General features: G+C 40.1%; 1 long non-coding RNA gene across 1 annotated transcript; it reads right to left on the reverse strand.

The window, feature by feature from the left end:
* Positions 1-13,926: 13,926 nt before the first annotated feature.
* LOC116648514 lies at positions 13,927-20,368 on the reverse strand. The gene is made up of 4 exons (XR_004302536.1): positions 20,345-20,368; positions 20,159-20,237; positions 19,463-19,570; positions 13,927-13,949 (listed from the first exon to the last, which is right to left on the reverse strand). It is a non-coding gene; the product is annotated as an uncharacterized LOC116648514 (long non-coding RNA).
* Between the last annotated feature and the right edge of the window lie 1,695 nt (positions 20,369-22,063).

A 22,063-nucleotide genomic window follows, 5' to 3' on the forward strand; every position in this document is an offset into this window, starting at 1 on the left:
TATCTATGCCCCTAACATGGGAGCAGCCAATTATATAAGGCAATTAATAACAAAAGCAAAGAAACACATCGACAACAATATAGTAATAGTGGGGGACTTTAACACCCCCCTCACTGAAATGGACAGATCGTCTAAGCAAAAGATCAACAAAGAAATAAAGACTTTAAATGACACACTGGACCAAATGGACTTCACAGATACATTCAGAACGTTCCATCCTAAAGCAACAAAATACACATTCTTCTCTAGTGTCCATGGAACATTCTCCAGAATAGACCACATCCTAGGTCACAAATCAGGTCTCAACCAGTACCAAAAGACTGGGATCATTCCCTGCATATCTTCAGACCACAATGCTTTGAAACTAGAACTCAATCACAAGAGGAAAGTCAGAAAGAACTCAAATACATGGAGGCTAAAGAGCATCCTACCAAAGAATGAATGGGTCAACCAGGAAATTAAAGAAGAATTTAAAAAATTCATCGAAACCAATGAAAATGAAAACACAACTGTTCAAAATCTTTGGGATGCAGCAAAGGTGGTCCTAAGAGGAAAGTATATAGCAATACAAGCCTTTCTCAAGAAACAAGAAAGGTCTCAAATACACAACCTAACCCTACATCTAAAGGAGCTGGAGAAAGAACAGCAAATAAATCCTAAACCCAGCAGGAGAAGAGAAATCATAAAGATTAGAGCAGAAATCAATGAAATAGAAACCGAAAGAACAGAACAGATCAACGAAACTAGGAGCTGGTTCTTTGAAAGAATTAATAAGATTGATAAACCCCTGGCCAGACTTATCAAAAAGAAAAGAGAAATGACCCAATTAAATAAAATCATGAATGAAAGAGAAGAGATCACAACCAACACCAAAGAACTACAAACAATTATAAGAACATATTATGAGCAACTATATGCCAGCAAATTAGATAATCTGGAAGAAATGGATGCATTCCTAGAGATGTATAAACTACCAAAACTGAACCAGGAAGGAATAGAAAACCTGAACAGATAACCACTAAGGAAATTGAAGCAGTAATCAAAAATCTCCCAACAAACAAGAGCCCAGGGCCAGATGGCTTCCCAGGGGAATTCTACCAAACATTTCAAGAAGAATTAATACCTATTCTTCTGAAACTGTTCCAAAAAATAGAAATGGAAGGAAAACTTCCAAACTCATTTTATGAGGCCAGCATTACCCTGATCCCAAAATCAGACAAAGACCCCATCAAAAAGGAGACTTACAGACCAATATCCCTGATGAACGTGGATGCAAAAATTCTCACCAAAATACTAGCCAATAGGATACAACAGTACATTAAAAGGATTATCCACCACGACCAAGTGGGATTTATCCCTGGGCTGCAAGGTTGGTTCAACATCCACTAATTAATCAATGTGATACAATACATTAATAAAAGAAAGAGCAAGAACCATATGATCCTCTCAATAGATGCAGAAAAAGCATTTGACAAAGTACAGCATCCTTTCTTGATTAAACCTCTTCAGAGTGTAGGGATAGAGGATACATACCTCAATATCATGAAAGCCATCTATGAAAAACCCACTGCGAATATCATTCTCAATGGGGAAAAACTGAGAGCTTTCCCCCTAAAGTTAGGAACATGGCAGGGATGTCCACTATCACCACTGTTATTCAACATAGTACTAGAAGTCCTAGCCACAGCAATCAGACAACAAAAAGAAATAAGAGGCATCTGAATCAGCAAAGAAGAAGTCCAACTCTCACTCTTTGCAGATGATATGATACTTTATGTGGAAAACCCAAAAGACTCCCCCCCCAAAACTGCTAGAACTCATACAGGAATTCAGTAAAGTGGCAGGATATAAAATCAATGCACAGAAATCAGTGGCATTCCTATACACCAACAAGACAGAAGAAAGAGAAATTAAGGAGTCGATCCCATTTACAATTGCACCCAAAACCACAAGATACCTAGGAATAAATCTAACCAAAGAGGCAAAGGATCTGTACTCAGAAAACTATAAAATACTCATGAAAGAAATTGAGGAAGACACAAAGAAATGGAAAAACGTTCCATGCTCATGGATTGAAAGAGCAAATATTGTGAAGATGTCAATGATACCTAGAGCAATCTACACATTTAAAGCAATCCTATCAAAATACCATCAACTTTTTTCAAAGAAGTGGAACAAATAATCCTAAAATTTGTATGGAACCAAAAAAGACCCCGAATAGCCAGAGGAATGTTGAAAAAGGAAAGCAAAGCTGGTGGCATCACAATTCTAGACTTCAAGCTCTATTACAAAGCTGTCATCATCTTGACAGTATGGTACTGGCACAAAAACAGACACATAGATCAATGGAACAGAATAGAGAGCCCAGAAATGGACCCTCAACTCTATGGTCAACTAATCTTTGACAAAGCAGGAAAGAATGTCCAGTGGAAAAAAGACAGTCTCTTCAACAAATGGTGCTGGGAAAATTGGACAGCCACATGCAGAAGAATGAAACTGGACCATTTCCTTACACCACACACAAAAATAGACTCAAAATGGATGAAAGACCTAAATGTGAGATAGGAGTCCATCAAAATCCTAGAGGAGAACACAGGCAACAACCTCTTCGACCTCAGCCGCAGCAACTTCTTCCTATAAATATCACCAAAGGCAAGGGAAGCAAGGACAAAAATGAACTATTGGGACTTCATCAAGATAAAAAGCTTTTGCACAGCAAAGGAAACAGTCAACAAAACCAAAAGACAACCAATAGATTGGGAGAAGATATTTGCAAATGATGTATCAGATAAAGGGCTAGTATCCAAAATCTATAAAGAACTTATCAAACTCAACAACCCAAAGAACAAATAATCCAATCAAGAAATGGGCAGAAGACATGAACAGACATTTTTCCAAAGACATCCAAATGACCAACAGACACATGAAAAAGTGCTCAACATCGCTCGGCATCAGGGAAATCCAAATCAAAACCTCAATGAGATACCACCTCACACCAGTCAGAATGGCTCAAACCAGCAAGTCAGGAAACGACAGATGTTGGTCAGGATGCGGAGAAAGGGGAACCCTCCTACACTGTTGGTGGGAATGCAAGCTGGTGCAGCCATTCTGGAAAACAGTATGGAGGTTCCTCAAAAAGTTGAAAATAGAGCTACTGTATGACCCAGCGATTACACTACTGGGTATTTACCCCAAAGATACAAATGTAGTGATCTAAAGTGGTACGTGCACCCCAATGTTTATAGCAGCAATGTCCACAATAGCCAAACTATGGAAAGAGCCAAGATGTCCATCAGCAGATGAATGGATAAAGAAGATGTGGTATATATATACAATGGAATATTATGCAGCCATCAAAAAACCCCCGAAATCTTGCCATTTGCAACAATGTGGATGGAACTAGAGGGTATTATGCTAAGCGAAATAAGTCAATCAGAGAAAGACATGTATCATATGATCTCACTGATATGAGGAATTCTTAATCTCAGGAAACAAACTGAGGGCTGCTGGAGTGGTGGGGGGTGGGAGGGATGGGATGCCTGTGATGGACATTGGGGAGGGTTTGTGCTGTGGTGAGTGCTGTGAGTTGTGTAGGACTGATGCATTACGGACCTGTACCTCTGAAACAAATAATACATTATATGTTAAAAAAAAAAAAAAGATAGTAGGAAGGGGAAAATAAGGGGGGGAAATTGGAGGGAGAGACGAACCATGAGAGACTGTGGACTCTGAGAAACAAACTGAGGGTTCTAGAGGGGAGGGGGATGGGAGGATGGGTTAGTTTGGTGATGGTTATTAAGGAGGGCACGTATTGAATGGAGCACTGGGTGTTATACGCAAACTATGAATCATGGAACACTATACCCAAATAAATAAATTAATTTAAAAAAAAAAAGAATAACTGTGAAGGAGTTTATAATCAGCAAAGAAAATGTGGAAGTGCTTCTCTACTGGAAAGGTCTGATTCTCCATTCATGAATGACAAGAGATTTGGGAGGAACTACTTTTTCTAAGGGGTTCCAGTTCTATACTTTAATACACAGTATCACAAGAATGCACAAATAAATGTGTGAATACATATACATAATCACATATATAGCAATAACTCTGAACTACAACAAATATGTCCACAGAATAGATCTATGTCTTGATATATTAGGGAGCAAACATTTTAAAGACAGGAATTGTACCTTATTTGACTTTGTGTGTCCAGCTTTTATCGTGGTCTCTAGAAATGGTGGTCAATGAATGCATGTTACTGAACAAGTAAATAGTAATAATAATAATAATAATAATAATAATAATAAGCATTTCAGTCACCTGCCATTACCTCACTTAGTGAAATACTAAAGTGCTACAAGGTATATATTTCAGTATTCTTATTTTACAGAAAAGGTAACTTACGTTTAAAATAATAATTTACTTGTCTGAGGAGGTCTGTCCTCAGAGCTCACGTTTGCTAGGACCACTAAGTCTACTTTTTAAGGTGTTGTCATGAAAACTTGGGGAAAAAAAATTACTATTCACATTTTCCAAAAGATTTTTATAGTCACTGGAAATTGATGGCTTTTGCCATTGTCATTTTAAAGGTCTGGCAATAGAGGCAAAAGAATAGCTAAATAAATTCCTTACACAACCAGCAAAGGATAGAAAAAAATACAATTTTATAGCTTTTGTCTCAATGCTCATTCCACAGACTTTAAATAGAAATAGTCTTTCCAGCCATTAATGGAATATTTTATTAGTTAACTGCTGTAAGCTCAATTGGATCATTGGCCTTGTCAAATTTTAGATATTACCTGGTCTTCGTTGGCCCTCATTTTGAGCCTGGATCTCCACTTAATAGAATTTCAACTAATCAGGCAGTACTTTGTTGTCTTTTAGGAAGATCACACAAAAGGCAATAACAACCATAATATTTCACAGAGTGGGACTGGTAGCTGCCTTCTCACCTTTTGTATTAACCACCTTGTTGTATTTCTTGTGTTGACAGTCAAAACCCCAAACGGTCAGCCTTTACAAACTTATATTTACTGTTCACTCATCTCACAGTTTATAAAAAGGGTTATTCCTGAATAACTCAATCTAAAAACCTGAGCAAAACTTGAGGGAAAAGACTACCCCTGGGGCAGTAGGCTGCCTGATTTAGTTACACATTGCAGAGAGAAAATAAACCGAATATCCTTTGAAATTTCACTCTAAAAGTCACTTCTTTTCTTTACAGAAATAAAAATCTGCTTGTAGTGTGTTCTTGCTGGGCCTTCTACAGGTTTGCACCATTCAAAAGTAATACAGTGTCTCATCTGCAGAGATTTAGATGTTACTCTAAATTTCTGGTTCGAAATTCACACATGTGAATGAAATGCATGTTGGCCTTTGAATTTCCTTTTTATTAAATATTGTTTCTGAGTATAAATAATTGTATTCTCATTCTAGAAAATATGGAAAGTGCAAAAAAAGACTAAAGATGTAAGAAAAGAAACAGGTTATAATTCCTTCACTTGGTTGGATTATTTAAAATTAAATCTCACATTGCTTCAATGGGAAGGAGGAATTCTGTAAATAAAGACATGGATACTTGTTTTGTCTGGAGAGGTTGAGGAACCAAGTAAGTAAATGGAATTCAAAGAAGTATATAGTACACATGAAATCAAGAGTCAGAGGGTGAGACAAACAGAGTGACGTGGAGTTTCGCAGAGTCCAGGCCCCCACTCTTAGCCACCAGCATCAACAGTGACAGGGAACTGGTCAGAATCCACAATTGTTGTCAATCCCCACCCTGTGATAGCAGTTGGAGTTCCATAAGTCACTTACCTTATTTCACTCTCATAACAACGCCGTGAAATGGAATTTATTATCCTTTTTCTAGAGATAAAAACAGTGAGTCTCAGAGAGGTTAAATGGCTCTACCAAAGCCACAGACTGATAAATGATAAAATCAGGATTACAGACTAAGTCTTCTGACCCCCAAACTAGTGCTTATTCTGTGAGATTTGGCTGCTTCCATGGAAGGATGCTGATCATGATCACAATCATGATAAAGCTAACATTTACTGAGCTCTTATTATGTGCTTGGCACTGTTCTAAATGCTTTGCATACATTAATTCATTTAATAACATGATGTAATAATCCCCCAAAAGTTCACAGTATAAAATTCTTTCTGCATTTGCAAATACGTAATTCCCTTTGGCACTGTGCAAAGTTATCACCTTCACGGTTCTGGAATCCAGAGAATTTACGCTAGATTGTGTGAAATGCTAGACACAGGCATGGAAGAAGCAGATGGCCACCCTCAGGCCTGGAAAGGAGAGAATGGACCCTGACTAGGGAGAGAAATCAGTATTATTTCATATAATAAAAAAGGCTGATACTGTTTCCCTGATCAAACATTACAAACAAAGTAAACCTAGGATTTTTGTCATCTTTTTCTAATTTGGTACCATCAGGAAGTATGGTTGTCTTTTAATTTGATTACTGATAGAGTCAGTTTGCAGAGAATTCATGATACTTCATTTAAATTCTGGTTCAGTTATTTCTAGCAAAACATTTATTGGGGAATAGTATGTGAGTTTTGTTTCAGCAAAAGACAGCAAAATTTAGTTTTAGTCATGGGTAATATATATAAATAAAACCAAAACCTACTGTATAAAATATCTGTTGAAATTTCTTCAATTTTTTCCCCCTTTTTTTGGTTCCTGGCCCAGAGATTCTTACCTAACTCTTAAAAGCAGGTTCACCACCTGTTGTGCCCTGTTTCACATCCTTTCAGCCAACCTTTCCATCAACCCTTGCTATGGAAGCCAGCTGATAGGACTCAGTCCCACTGCACCACACATCTCTGGCTTTTTGCCCTGGAACTTTTTGAAGAAAGCACAGTTGCTTGTGGGAAACTGTCCAGCACCCACACATCAGCAGCCTGGGGATATAAGGTAGTCAGTGCTCTTGACCACTTGGTCAAAGGTGTGGGTAATGCTATCTTCTTCTACCATTCAGGTGGGCGAGTCTCAGGCAAATGCTGCAAGGCTTCTCTGAGGGTCCTGAGGGAAGGTTGCCCTCAGGGTAACAAACAGGAGAGTTCTCTTCTACATTGGTTTGAATACCTTCCTTAGTTCACCATCCACAGTCCCCATTCCTTCGCCCTAGAATCACTTCCTAAAATAAACTACCTATATACAATTCCTGGCTCCAGCTCTGTTTTCTGGGGTCCTTCTGGGGGCAACTCAGACAAGAAAACTCAAGTTTTGCAAGTGGAAAAAATGGGGTTTGGATTGAGATCCTTCCCAGTTAGATGGTGATAAAGGCTATGTTACTGACATAGACATCCTGGGGATATTCCTGGCCTATAGTAAGCATCACAATTCCTAAGATTCTCAGGAACTGGTAGAGGGAAGATGGTACAGTTAATAGTTGAAGACTTGGCCTCTGGCACTTGAATGGTACTAGAGCAAAGATCATCATAAGATTGTGGAGTTGGCTGGTTTTATTTTATAAAGAAAATTTTATCAAGAATATATTTTATAAAGAAAATGACCCCAAATCGTCAACTCAAAATATACTATCAAATCAGGTCTCCCTGCGAGCATTTTAAGATATCTTAATTTTTGTAGCTATAAGGCAGAGTCTGTGGAAAATCAAGCTGAGGATTTAATTATAAGAATAGTAGAACAAAAAGGAGACAATATATTTTCTCAATCGGTCACCTATGCAAAATCAGGACTTAGGAGCCCTGAGAGGGAAAGAGTGGGACCCTAAGACCTAAGATGGGGACACTTGCATGGACGAGCCTGACCAAACTGAACTTCCAGATTCTAGGCCAACAGAAGCAGCTTTTTCTTCCTAGAAAACAGCAGCTTTCTCTTGCCCAGAGACCCTGAGAAGACTCACCTGGGCCAGTTGCTTGTCCTCCTCGAGATCTCTTGATTCTTCTCTTTGGTTCTTATAGGTGGTAGCACAGGCCTGGCTGAGAAATACAGTTCCTTCTCTGGGAGAAATTTGCAGACACCCAGAGAATTGCAAGATTCAACTAATATTTAACAGTGGGAACCAGGGAAACATATATGGGAATGGGTCTTCCAGGTATTAGAATAGGAAAGGGTCAACTATAATATTTTATAAGGAAGACATCATGACATGGGCATGCTCTCCTGTGACGTGGGGTTTAGTGTCCCAGCAAGGACACCTGGAGTTGCTTCTAATATAGAGATGGAATGGTTCTTCAAGTCTGGACATATTGATGGCTTAGAGAAAATGAAGTAGAAAATGGTGGAACTGTCTTATAGATTATTGAAGTCTCAAGGATAGGGAAATATTAGAATACAGTTATTATGTGAGACAGAGAAGCCACTCTCAGGTTCTTTCATAAGCTCAGTGGTGGCTCTTTGTAGGCCAGAGTTAATGGTAGGTGATGCTGTGTACTTAGTTTCAATAGAGAGGTCAGGATTCTGGAAAGGCAGAGGCCTGCTGGTGGCACACAACCAAAAGAGGTAAGATGGGCATAATCATCATTGTGGGCACCAAGAAATTCACCTGCATAATGGTAGTAATTCTTGAGCCATGGTTTTCTGAGTGATAAGACAGATGAGGAGCTGACTGGTATCATGGGGGAAAAATATGAGATTTAAAGGGGAGAAGGCTGAATGTGCACTGCAATGAAAATGCAGAATCTCCTGCCCAGTTTTTGGATCTAAGGCAGTTCACAGATCCAGAGTCCCTGGGTTAAAGGAAAGGTCGGTTCCCTTGAGAAAGGCCCCTGCCATGACATGAAAAGTACACACAATAAATATAGCCACAATCTTTCCCCAAGAGACCTGTGTTCCTCCAATAAACAACCTGGACTCAAGGGGTAGAAGTAGGATTGGTTGCTCACCGTGGCTCCTGTGTCCCACCTGTGGAATGTATACCCCCATCTCTGCTACTTTAGGTTCTGTGGAGTCAGGAAGGAATATTTCCACCTGGGGACACAGTAAAGGGTCCACTCAACTAAGGCTATGATGGCTGCCTGGTTATTTGGGGTTCATCAAGCCAACAAAGCAGCAGACCAAAAAAGGAATTGCCATACTGGAGGGGCAAGTGACCCTTATTCCCACAAACAGCAAGAGCTGCTATGACACTGTGAAGGCACAAAGCATCACATCTAGAACTTAGGGGGTTTGTCTCAATGCCTCTCACTGCTTCCAGGCCTATCAATAATTGTAATTGGACAATCATAGCAACCTTGGGCAGGCTCGGCACCTGGCAAGGGACTGAAACTTTTAGGGATGATGGTCTGTGTCTCCCCACCTGAAAGGCAACCAAGATCAACTGCTGTTGGGCAGGAATGAGGGAAACCTAGAATGACCAGTAGTGTGGGGAGACAGTGATCATTAATTCAAGTTTCATGATTAGTAGCTGATTAGATATAGCTTGGTGCATTAACCTTCCTGACCTAAGGTTTTTTTGCAGAATGTGGCTGGCTGCCACCTAGAAGCCTTGATAATGGTTTAGGCTTAATGGAGAGCACAAGTGGGTTAGGGCAGTGCAAAGTATGGCCAACGCTGGCCCCTGAGGTACTCCAGGGCCTCCTGTCTTCAAGGCTCATCCCTCGCACTTACCACTGCCCTGACACAGACACAACATGCCAGAAACCCATCTCAGATGGACCTCAGACTTCTAGCTTTCTCCCTGGAACTGCTCGGATGCTGTGAGGTGGGAGTTCTGGGGGAATCTCTCTGGCACTCACACATACACAGCCTGGGATTGAAAGAGAGCTAATGACACACAGGACGACCCTGGTAAGTGGGAAGGAGCAAGCGAAGGATCAGTGCCCTGCCCGCCCCTCTCCTGAACAGAGAGTGCTGAGCCACATCTCAACAGCCACCTCAGAAAGTCCTGGCAGGTTCAAGCCCTTGTTGACCTCAGTGGTAGCCAATCTGAGAACAGTCTCTTGTACTGGTTTTCCTTTCCTCCTTATTTTACTCTTCCCTGTGTCTCGCTCCTGATTCCTGGGATCACTTCCCTAAAAACCAACTACCTGCACACAAGCCCTGTCTAGTCTCAGCAAAGGAAAACCCAGGCCAAGGCACCACTTAATATATTGCTATGGCCTGTGTAGAGTGATACCAACACAGAGGTAAATGAAATACGTTTATGTCAAATAGGATTTTCTTGATAATGGGCAGCCTCCCACACACCACCCTTGAATCACACTCCCACAGTATCTTTGCTGATTTTTCATTTTACATTATAAATGGGAATTTTTAAAATGGGTTTCAATGTGTGCAAGAACCAAAGGTTAAAGTGGTCCCTGTTGATCATAGGTAGAGCCTTATATTTTGAATCATTGACAGGTCTGAGATAATCAAGTGTCTGAGGCTGCCTTTCATCTGCTAAACATCCCTGGCCCTCCTTCCTTTGTGAAATACACAACTAGGGTTTGCTGACTAAACCTACCTGACATGGCTTGGATTCTGCTATGTAAGGATCATATAATTTCATGGTTGAGCTTGCAATCACAATTGTGAAAGACAATAACATAGGGACATGTAGCTTTTGTTTTATATTCTGCCCTGCAAAGGATTGCTTAAAATTTTTTCTATGCAATAAAACATGGTAGATAAGAACAGGTGTGCTAGGATGGGAGAGAAGCAAAATATGCTGGAGCAATTAAGTCTTCTTCTTCTTCTTCATATTTTATTATTATTATTATTTAGGGCTTTGAGTAAACTGCCCTATTTAGTATCACAATGAGATAGCTCATGAAGGCCCACATTTTGTGGGAGTTTTTTTCTTGAGAAATTTCTTCTAATGGCTGCTAAAAAATAGAAAAAATTTTCTTCTCAGATTTTGCCTTCTTAGAATCAACTTTCTGACGTAACATCAGACAAGCAAAACAGATATTTTGTTTGAAACTTCCCTCCCCCTTCAGAACTCTCATGATTGTCACCTTATGCCATCTCCTAGAACGTCTTCGAGGTGCTGATGTAGATCATAATGGCATCACATAATAGAATTAATAGTCAGTTATTTGTCTCTAGGTTACTTGAGGTAAGACTACTTGAAACAGGATGGTAATTAATGATTCAGCAGAGGTTGTTCATCATAATAAAGCATGTATTATAATCAAAATTTATGAACTGAAATATTAGTTAGCTATTGTATTTATTTCCTAGGACTATCATAACAAAATACCACAAACTGAGGGACTTAAAACAACAGACATTTATTGTCTCACAGGTCTCGAGTCCAGACATCTCAAATCAAGGTATTGACGGGGTCATGCTCTCTCTGAACCACCAGGGGAGGGGCCTTCCTTGACTCTTCCAGTTTCGAGTAGCCCCAGGGGCTCCTTAGCTATGGCAGCGTCCCTGCCATCTCTGCCTCAGTCATCACTTATCCATCGTGTCCCTGTGTGCCTGCATCATCTTCCCTCTGCGCATGTCTGTGTGTGAATGTCCCCTTCTTATAAAGACACCAGTCACATTGGATTAGCACCCACCCTAATGACCTCATCTGAACTCATGATATTGGCAATGAACCCATTTATAAATAGAGTCACATTTTGAGGTACCGAGGGATAGGACTTCCACATATCTTCTGAGGGGACACAATTTAATCCATAAAAGCTACAGTCTTTGCAACCATCTTACAAACAATTCTTGCAATTTGAAGTTCTCACAATGAATTCCTCTTAGCTTGTGAGGACTCCACCATTCACATGAGAAGCTCTATGGTAGGACACTTTGAAGGGTCACGGGAATGCCAGATATTAGGGTATCATGATTGTCCTTGGTCATGAGTTCATGTACTGCCTGGCATCTCTATGCAATGGAAAGACCATTCTATTGATGCAATAGCTTGTATTGTATTGCTGGAAAACAAATATTAAGATAAATTTATTTTGAGTTCTTCATTTCTTGTCTTTTGTGTGGCTTTTGCGTCAACTACACTTTACTGACAGTGGATCTAATGATGGAAAGAAATCACTGACAATATGATGATGGCACTCCAAAGAGAAGGAAAAAATCCAAGCCAGTAGTTGCATCAGGCCAGAAGAATTTCAAAATGAACTGACTGAACATCAGTACCCCATGGGCAAGGACAGACTTATCAGAATGTAAGTGAACTTAGATTTTTTAAAAAAGAATTTCAGCAAAAAAGAAAGCTTAAAACATCTTGATACAAATTGTAATAAGGTTTGTGCTTATGATACTGTTATACTTTTTTCTCCTTCCATTGGACCTCATTCACAATGAGTTTCTTGTGATTAAGGATTAGTAAATGCTCACTCTGAGATACTGAGGTTTCTTATGTAGACCACAGAGATCTTTGGTAGAACGTACTAGGTACAGAGTCATAGTGGAAGGAAGAAAGTCTGTGCCTAATCCAAACTCGGTTTTAACCCTAAACAAGTGACAAGCATCGACATTAGACAATTTGTTGAAATATTTCTGAACAACCCAAACCCATATTTGAAATGTAGTGGAAAATAAGAAACATCAACATGGGGCGCCTGGGTGGCTCAGTTGGTTGGGCGACTGCCTTCGGCTCAGGTCATGATCCTGGAGTCCCGGGATCGAGTCCCGCATCGGGCTCCCTGCTCAGCAGGGAGTCTGCTTCTCCCTCTGACCCTCCTCCCTCTCATGCTCTCTGTCTCTCATTCTCTCTCTCTCAAATAAATAAATAAAATCTTTAAAAAAAAAAAAAGAAACATCAACATGGCAAATTTTATGAAAAGGACACTTCAAATATAAAAAATATATATACACACATATGCATACATATATAGATGTGCATACATGCACATATTATATGCATCCACACACACACACACAGTAATCTATGGGGTTTGAGGTGCCAATTCTCAGAAGACATGTAAATGGGCCAGGACCCATTCTTTCCTTTCATGGTGTTGTCAAAGCTTGTTTGCCTGTTTCTAGAGTTGAATGGATCTTGATGTATTTTTTGAGAAAGGTCCTGGGATGGGGCAAGCAGCATTAGGGGTCTGGATCCTCGAGAAGAATTATTTACTAAAGCACAATTGAGACTGCTGCAATGTACCAGGAAACAGTCAATAGAAACTTTTCTGAGACATTGTCATATATGCTCATCCTCTGATTCGACTTACTAGGGGAGCAGCATGAGCAGGCTGACTATACTACCCGGGGCAGTTTGCTCTGGGCAGCCCCAACTTTTGCTTGTTTTACTGGCTTAATTACAAAGAACAACATATTTCACTTCAAAAAGTGTTCTAATCTGGACAATAAATTACTGGTGTCCCAGTAGAAACAGAACCTGGAGACAAACTGCTCGAATTAAAGTTCCACCTCAGCTACACATCAGCTAGGTCAGTGAAAGTCAGTTCCCTCATCTGTAAAACAGAAATACTCATAATCACAATACTTATATCCTGGGGTTGTTATAAGGATTAGATGCATTGATTAATTAATAAAGTACTTCGCACAGTTCACAGTTCACAGTTATTGCCCAATAAAAATTAGCCTTTATTTTTCTTATCACTGTTTGATGCTTTCCTGACTTAAAATACCCCCTACTCATCCCCTCCATATGCCGCCACGGCTCTAGTCCCTCTCTGAAGGTGTCCCCAAAGAATTTATAACCTGGATCTCTTTCCTTTGTCAGAAGGGCAGCCCCTTGCCTTCTTTCCCAGTTCTAGTTCCAAGCGTGTCACTTTTCAAACAAACCCCATCATTGCCCACCAATTTTCAACGGAATTTTTGAAAACAGCTTATCATTCAACTTCTCAGGAAGTCACATCCATCACTCAGGGGTTGCCAAGAAGAAGGGCGCTGGAACGATTCCTATGCTGTCTTCTGTTCTTTTCTGAGTGGGTGTTCATACTTGGACAGCCTGCGTCTTGGCCAGGAAAGCTTAGCTCTGGTGGGCAGGTTAGGTGGGAAAGCGGTGCGAGTGTAGCCGGGAGCGGACGTCAGGGTGGTGGTGGCATGGTGGCCTGCAATATCAGAGTTCCCGCTGAGAGAGATGGCAGTGACGCTTTAATTGTCCTCGACACTGCAGCTCAGTTCATGGAGAACAGAAAATTATTATTTAAACAGATGGCAAACCTGCCCATCCATAACCAGGCATTTAATGAGATAAAACAGAGCGGCCAGGGCTGTAGGTGTGTGAGTCCAGACCATTTTGGAAGACATCAGTTTAATTGCTCTTCTATTTTTGTGAAAGCTGTTCCCAAATGCCTATCTTGCCCTCTATTCTACCTTCCTTCTTCCTCTTCATTTTTATCTTTCTTGCCTTTCCGGTGTTTGGATCACAATCAGATGGACGCTTTCCTTCCCTGACTCCCAGTGCCACCGCTTTTGAATTGCAAATCTAATTGGGGCAACCTGGTAAAGCTAGAAGCATATGGAATCATACTAGAGAGACATGGGTGTGAATCTCTGCTCCTCTATGAAGTGGATGTTTCCTCTCCCATAAAATGGTCATAATAATCTCTATTTCACCGCACTTTGGTGAAGTCTGAAAATGTAATATAGGAATAAAATGTCAAATATGGTTCCTAACTTTTAGTGGGTGCTCAATTAAAAAAAAAAAGTGTGGCTATTATTATTATGTCCAACTTTTCTTGCATGATATTGAATTTAGGTTTTCTGGAGTTAACTCTTCTCGATTAATTTTAGGCCTTCAGCATAATACCCAGGATCATGTTCAAGGAAATATAATTACATGGTAGAGTCATGACCATTTAATTATTTGTACTCATCACCCCATCTGAATTTCTTCTGCTCCCATATGAAAGCATTGCCCTTTGTACTGCCTCAGGGGTAGAAGGCCCACTAGTTGATACCGATCGGTGAATAAGTTCTGTATACTCAATACAGAACTCAGTGAGGTTCAACTCTATGAATGTCTACATGTGTAAGAACTGAATGCTCCAGGTGCAGTGAGTTAGGCACACATCATGGCCCCGCCTTGTAGACGCTACCATCAAGTAGTTATACCCGGGAAAATGCACAAAAGTGATCCTCCCCTGGATAAATCATCCTGTTTCTTTTTTTTTTTTATGTTATGTTAATCACCACACATTACATTATTAGTTTTTGATGTAGTGTTCCATGATTCATTGTTTGTGTATAACACCCAATCATCCTGTTTCTATTCTGTCTTTGAATGTTTTATAATCCCAATGGTACCCTGATGTTTCTGAAGTATTCCAGCATTATTTCTAAAATATTCTGGTATCATTCCTTAAGTATTTGAGTACCATTTCTGAAGTACTCCAGTATCAATCTTTGGAGAGGTTTCTATCATGGAACTTCAGTGCAGTTAGGAACAGAGGAACTAGGTAGAACCTATTTCCCAGCGCATAAAAGTAAAAATCTAAGACCAACCAGAAGCTGATAATATATGACAGTTAGCAGGATGCCCATCTGGGAAGAGCGAGCCTAAAAATGGAGCATAGGCCAAGATCAGGAATCAGCAGGGTAACATGGGTCACCAAAGCAAAGCCTGAGCCAAAAGGAGGGAAAGAAGGAGGGAGGGGACCTAGGGTTCAGGGGCTGCTTGACCATGAGTAGCTCCATGCCTACAGATTCAATGGCGTTGTATCCCCAGGAAGGCAAATTGGGAGCAGAGACTCCTACTGGGCAGGTGAGACAGCAAGAGAAAGGAAGACCACAACACAGATACCAGATCCGCACTGTGTGGTTCAGACAGTGGGCTGCTGCAGAGGCTCCTTTTTGAACATCCATTCACTGAAGTTGGTCCGAGGGTTGTGGGTTATTGTTAAGCTGAACATCCATTCACTGAGCTGGTGGGTGTGCCTTGCTGGTCTGCATTAGGTGCCACTCACAGGTGACATCCAACCCAGAGCGAGCTTCATTCCTGGCAAACGTGGCCTCTCACTCCACCTAGTTAGCACCCTTTCTTTAACTAGCAAAGCATAACCATATTGTTAAAAACAAAACAGGCCCCCAAATGAAGTCTGTTATGGTAGGCCCCACATCACCAAACCAAGACTTAATTACAGTTTTGGCTCTCCCAGAAATGGAGTTTTAAACCAGTCAATCAGGAATCATCTAGTCATCACCAGTTAGATATTCTGCCTCATAGCCCCTTGCCATCCCTGAAAAGAAAGTAACCTTGTAATAACCAACCTGCTTTTAGTCTAGTATAATTTCCTTGTTCCAGTTCCCTTCTGCCTATAAGTCTTTCTTTTTGTATAGCTCCTCAGCAATCTTTGCTATCTGCCAGATTAGATGCTGCCCGATTCATGAATCATTGAATAAAGCCAGTAAGATATTTAACATTTACTCATTTTTGTAGTGAATTTTTGTTTTTTAACAGATTTAAGAGATTATTTCATTTAGCAATAGTCAGTGCTATTACAAAATATTGATTAAAAAGCCTTATGATTTTCTTAAGATTTTAGGAGTTCAAAGAATTATAGTTGTTAACATCTAGATTTTTTTCTGTTTTCTGTTTCATTATAGGGAAGGGATATGTGTTTGTGTCCTATGTCCTCTCTTTCCAAATCCTGATCTATACCAAGTCACAAAATTTTCCTCATCCTAATTAGCTATAGCATTATCCTAACAGTTTTAGGCTAAGCTGAGCTCTCTGAAATGGGACAGTTTTTTTTGCCCTAGAGGAACTTGCAAGGCACCAGACCCAAATGTGAATGCTTTTCAGACAGGAACATAAATGCAGAGCTTAAGGCAATAGGGAATAGTAGAGATGGTGGCCAAACACAGGAATACAGGCCCCACCTAAGGAGATGCAAGTGCAATTCATTCTTTTAAACATGGAAAGTAAAACTCTTCTGCAGGTTGAAATTGGTCAAAGGCTTTCATTTGCAAATCTTCCTTAAATGATTCAATATATTGCTTACAGTCTAAAGTTTTATTTCTAGGCATTTTCAGCTTTGTTTGTAAAACAACCTGCTGGGTTCTTTTCAAAATTTTGTTTCAGTAGATCCAACTTAACCTCCATGAATTGAGAGTGATTTTTGCCAATCTCTATATGATCCCTTTTGTTTCCACTACTTTTTTCATACTGAAATGCTGGGTGTAGCCCATTGAGTACAAGTGCAATAGGCTCACAGACAACTTGTTTGATTACATATGTTCAAGTATTTAAAATTTACTTGAGAGTCTAAGGTACACATCTCAACACTAAGCAAACTCATTCGTTAAACTGTTACTTTTCTATTAACTCTTAATTCACCAAACACTTCCTGTGTGGGGGACACCGAGTGTATGGCTCTTAAGTGACTTTTAAACTACAAAATACAATGTGACACGTTCTATAATGGAAGAGTGGATAATTTGATATGATTAAAGAAGAGGTGCTTTATCTAGGGGCATCGAGATAGTCTGAGCTGAACAAATGAAAACTCAAAATTACCCTTGAAGGAGGAGGAGTTTGCCAGGCTGGTACATGGGAGAAAAACATTCCAGACATCTACAGAAAATATATCAAAACAATGGGTATAAAATTTGGTTCAACTCTTGGTCTTCACGTGTAACCCTTGTTTGTAATGAAAACTGGTGTTGTGGTTTCCAAGACTGAGCAGGAAGTCAGGCATTACTTTCAGAATGATAACATAATGTTCTACCCCAGTACCTAGAACGATACCCAGCACATGGTGAGTATTCAATATTTGTTAAATAACTAGCTAAATGGATTATTCAAGGTTTAGTTAACAGGACTGAAGGCCTTGGTCTTGCATTTGACAGATCAAGCCCTGAGGATATGTGGCTTATCCTGATACCAAATGCACAGTGTTTGGTATCACATAAACTCAGTATAAACCAAGTTATGTGGTATAACTCATAAGCACATAACTATGGGTCCCAGGCTGTTAAAAGACAGTTTAGGTTTCGAACATTCAGTCCTGACCTCCTCATAATATTACTATTGGCTATCTATTAACACTGGCTATTGCTTGAGCTTCCATTCTCTGTGAGGCCTGAGTCAGGGACTTTGTCTGCACTGCCCCACATTTTAAAGGTGCTCCTGTCATGCTAAGATGTAATAACTCATATACAAAGAGAGAAGTGACTTGGCGCAAATCAAACACAAAGTGTCAAAGTCCTATGGACATTTGCACTTCATTGATTTTGTGCTTTGGTATTGAGTCCAGAAATTACGGTTACTCTGTACTTCATTTACTAAGACCTGCTCTACCACACATAATTACAGCTATAGAGAAGGTATAAAATGAAACAGCAGTTAAGAAACAAAAGCACAAGAAGATGCCACCACAGTCCTCCCCTGCTGTTTCCACAGGCCTTCTGTCCATTTGCTCCACACAAAACGCTTCCCACTTTAACACACATTCCCTCTTCCTGGAGCACCGTTCTGTACATCATCACCACCTTTTCATGATACCCCAGTCTAAATCAGGTCACCCTTATATTTTTCCTTGGCACTCTGTTGTTTTTCCTTATAGCATTTTCTAATTTTATTTTGTATTTAATTTTGTGTTCATTTTGTTGATGTCCATTTCTCCCGCAAAGACAGGAGCCACATTTGTTCATGGCTTGGTCAGCCTGGGCTGCTATAACAAAATGCCATTGACTGGGTGGCTTAAACAACAGAAATTTCTTTTTCACAATTCTGGAGGCTAGGAAGTCTGAGATCAGTGTGCCAGCATGGGTGGGTTCTGGTGATTCTCTCTTCCTGGCTTCTTGCTGTATCCTCATGTGGCAAAGAGAGAGCGAGCTTGTAAAAGGACAGGAAAGGAGAGAGGTGGGGAGACAGAGACAGAGAGGTAGAGAAAGTGAGCTCCCTGAGGATCACATCCTAATGACCTTGTCCAATTACCTCCTAATAGCCCCACCTCCAAATATCATCACACTGGGAATTAGGGCTTCAACATATGAATTCTGAGAGGACACAATTCAGTCTATAGCAGTTCATTAGAAGAGTGCTGGGCAGGGCGCCTGTGTAGCCCATGAATTTTACTATTGGGCAATGAGAGTTCTAGAAGCAAATATAAGAGCATTTAACTCCTACACTAAATCACCAAAATTACACAATTCATAATCCATACCTCAGTTGAGCCTCTAGCTCCTGATTTTGTCTCAGGTCTTCATCTTGAGGTGGTGGTCTCAGGTCATGGGATGGAGCCCAGTGTCGGGCTCTGCAGAGTTTGCTTCTTTCCCTCTCCCTCTGCCCCTCCCTCTGCTCATGCACGCATGCATATGTGTACATGCGCTCTCTTTCTCAAATAAAGAGATAAATCTTAAAAAAAAGTGCTTGGCATATCACAATGAATGGATGGATGGATGCAAAATGTCCAGATATCTCTATGTCCCTTTGGAAGTTGCTAAATTACTACTGAAACCAGGAATAAAGGGAATGTTCCAGCATCAAAGTAAGCATAGCTTCTCTATGCCAAGAGATAAGGAGCTCAGGAGCTGTTGAGACATCAAGGCTATAAGTGAAGGATACAGGAGAGTGATGGCTACAGACCCTGAAATGACACAACAGGCAAGCTCTGACCTTTCTGGACTACCACGGTTAAGCTCTGACTTCTCATTCTCCTTTTCTTTCAAGTAGGGCCAGGTTCATGATTTGCAGGGCTCAATGCAAAATGAAAATACAGGACTCCTTCAAAAAATAGGAAAAACTGCCATTAAAACTACTTCCCCCCCATCTCTCTCAACTTGTATTGTTTTTATTTGCTAGTTAATGTTGTTTTAAAGTAAGGAAAAATTGATAATTATAATTACTAGCATGAATTTTACTATTGGGCAATGAGAGTTTTAGAAGCAAATACAAGAGCATTTAACTCCTACACTAAATCACCAAAATTACACAATTCATAATCCATACCTCATGCGTGCATTTGTATTTCATTCTTACCAGAAGAGTGGAAATGCTGCACAAGACAAACTCAGTTATTTTTATTTCTTGGTATGTGCACATTTTACCTACACTCTGCCTCTGGCCTGTTGATGAGAAGGAAAGGACAGGAAGGAAGATCTGTAGGGGACTCTGTTTTTCCCTTTCCTTTTGTCACCATTCTCAGTGTGAGAGGCTGGCTACTACAGGGAAATACCAGGAATAAGAAAGGATATGGTAGGATTCCTTGGTTGGTTGGGCCTTAGAACACCACTGCCTTCTTTCTGGTTTCAACAGATAGCTTGGCCTCTGGGGCTGTCAGTGCCCCCACTTAGTTGTAAACATAACACTTACCTTGTCCTCATGATGTGCCTCATCAAACTCCTGCACATTGTGGGCCCACTGGAATTCTGTGCTCTGGGGCATTCAGATGCTACAAGACAAGGGGTAGGAAAAGAACTCACCATCGTGCTCTGCTGTCCCACTGGACTTCCAAAACAGAAGCTCACCATGGTCAACAATGGCTAGAGGGAGAAGAACCTGGAGAAGATGGTGGAGGAGATGGAGGGGTGGGGGAGGACCCAGATTAAGTCAGCTGTCTGAAATTCCATATATTCTTTCTTCTTTGTCTCCATTTTTAACCCATATCATTTTTCATTTTTCTGAGGAGATAGAGATCACTCTGTTGCTACTTCCTCCCTCAAGCTCTCTGTTCACAAACAGCCTGTAATGGCCAGGAGAAGTGTTACCTTTTGCCCACTTTTCTAGCTAAGATCAATAAAGCAGCCACTGGTCACCAGGACAGCTGGCTCTCCCTATGGCCTCATACACAAGACTTTTGCCCTTTGTAGAGCAAAACATCTTCACTTAATGATTTAAAATGTTTTCAGATTTTAAACTGTTTTAATTCAGGTCATATGAATTTAGGCATTAAATTGTTAGATGAGTAAACATCAGAAATATTTTTTTTTTTTTTTGCTAACAACAAAAATGCTCTCCTAGTTGACACCACTAAAGAAAGAGGCATTTTAAATTAAAGATATATGATTAAAAAATTCTGCCCTATAAAGAGTAATCATTGATAATGATTCCTCCTCAGAACAAGCAGAAATAGTTTCATTATTTAAACATATTTTTAAAAATCCTTTTAAAAAATTATTCCACTATACATCACATAAAAATGTAAGGTAGCATGTGCGAACTGTTTAAAGAGCTTGTTAAAGATTCTTATAATAAGAAAAGCTGGGAAAAGTAGAGTCATATCTTATCAAACCATCTAAGAAATCTTAAGAATGCTGCTTTTCTAGTAATACATAAATATACACGAACATGAGCAAGAATCCAAGTAAAGAAACAGTTCTTATTCATAGGATTGACAGTTTTATTATTACACCAGCCTGAAATAACATATAATGGTGTGTGAGTGTGCACTGGAGTTTCTAAAAGCAGCTTTTAAGATAGGCTTAATGTGAGAAGGGTTCAACTTTCTTCTTTGAATTCTGGAGGATGGGGTCTCTTGGGGATAAAGGGGAAAAGGGGAGATAAACTTTTAATGTAATCTCCACTCTTGCCACAATTTGTTGTATTTATTTTTTCAGCTATATTTATTGTGTAGCTACCATATGCCAGGATCTGTGGATACAGTGAGGGGATACAGTGAGGGCCTTAACAAACACATATTCTGCCTTCAGGGAGCTCAGAGCACAGGCAAAAAACAAAGTATTAGCATGGAGAATGTCACAGGAAAGTAAAGGTATTTAGCAACACTTGTGGGGAAACCTAACAAGACCAAGGGTGGGTGGTCAGGGAAATCTTACAGGAGGAAGAGATATCAAAACTAAGGGTTCAGGGATAAGTAAGACACAGCCAGGTAGGAATGGGGAAGTGGAGAATGCTGAGTCAGTAGGAATCCTGAAAAATTCCTCCTGGATCTGACTTCCTCACTTTTTGTTAACTGTGAGCTGAAACTCCTTTTAGATGATCAGTATAGGATTGGCTGAATTGGTAGAAATTTCTAGAACAAAAAAAAAAATCAAGTACTTGTTATGATATTGTGTTGGTTTGGATTTTCGAATGCATAAATAATGGATGAGGTTGAGTCAAAGAGGTAAACCAGTTGGGTACACTTAGTGGGGGCCAATAGGAACAACAGCTACTCCCAGTAAGCTGCATGAAAAGGTGCAGTGCTTCTTCTCTGGGCTACACCTTCTGGCTCCAGAGAACGCTCTTTTCTGTGTGAGGAAGCTGGCAACAAAAGAA

This window comes from Phoca vitulina, unplaced genomic scaffold, assembly GCF_004348235.1.
Source record: "Phoca vitulina isolate PV1807 unplaced genomic scaffold, GSC_HSeal_1.0 scaffold44, whole genome shotgun sequence".
Taxonomy (NCBI): domain Eukaryota; kingdom Metazoa; phylum Chordata; class Mammalia; order Carnivora; family Phocidae; genus Phoca; species Phoca vitulina.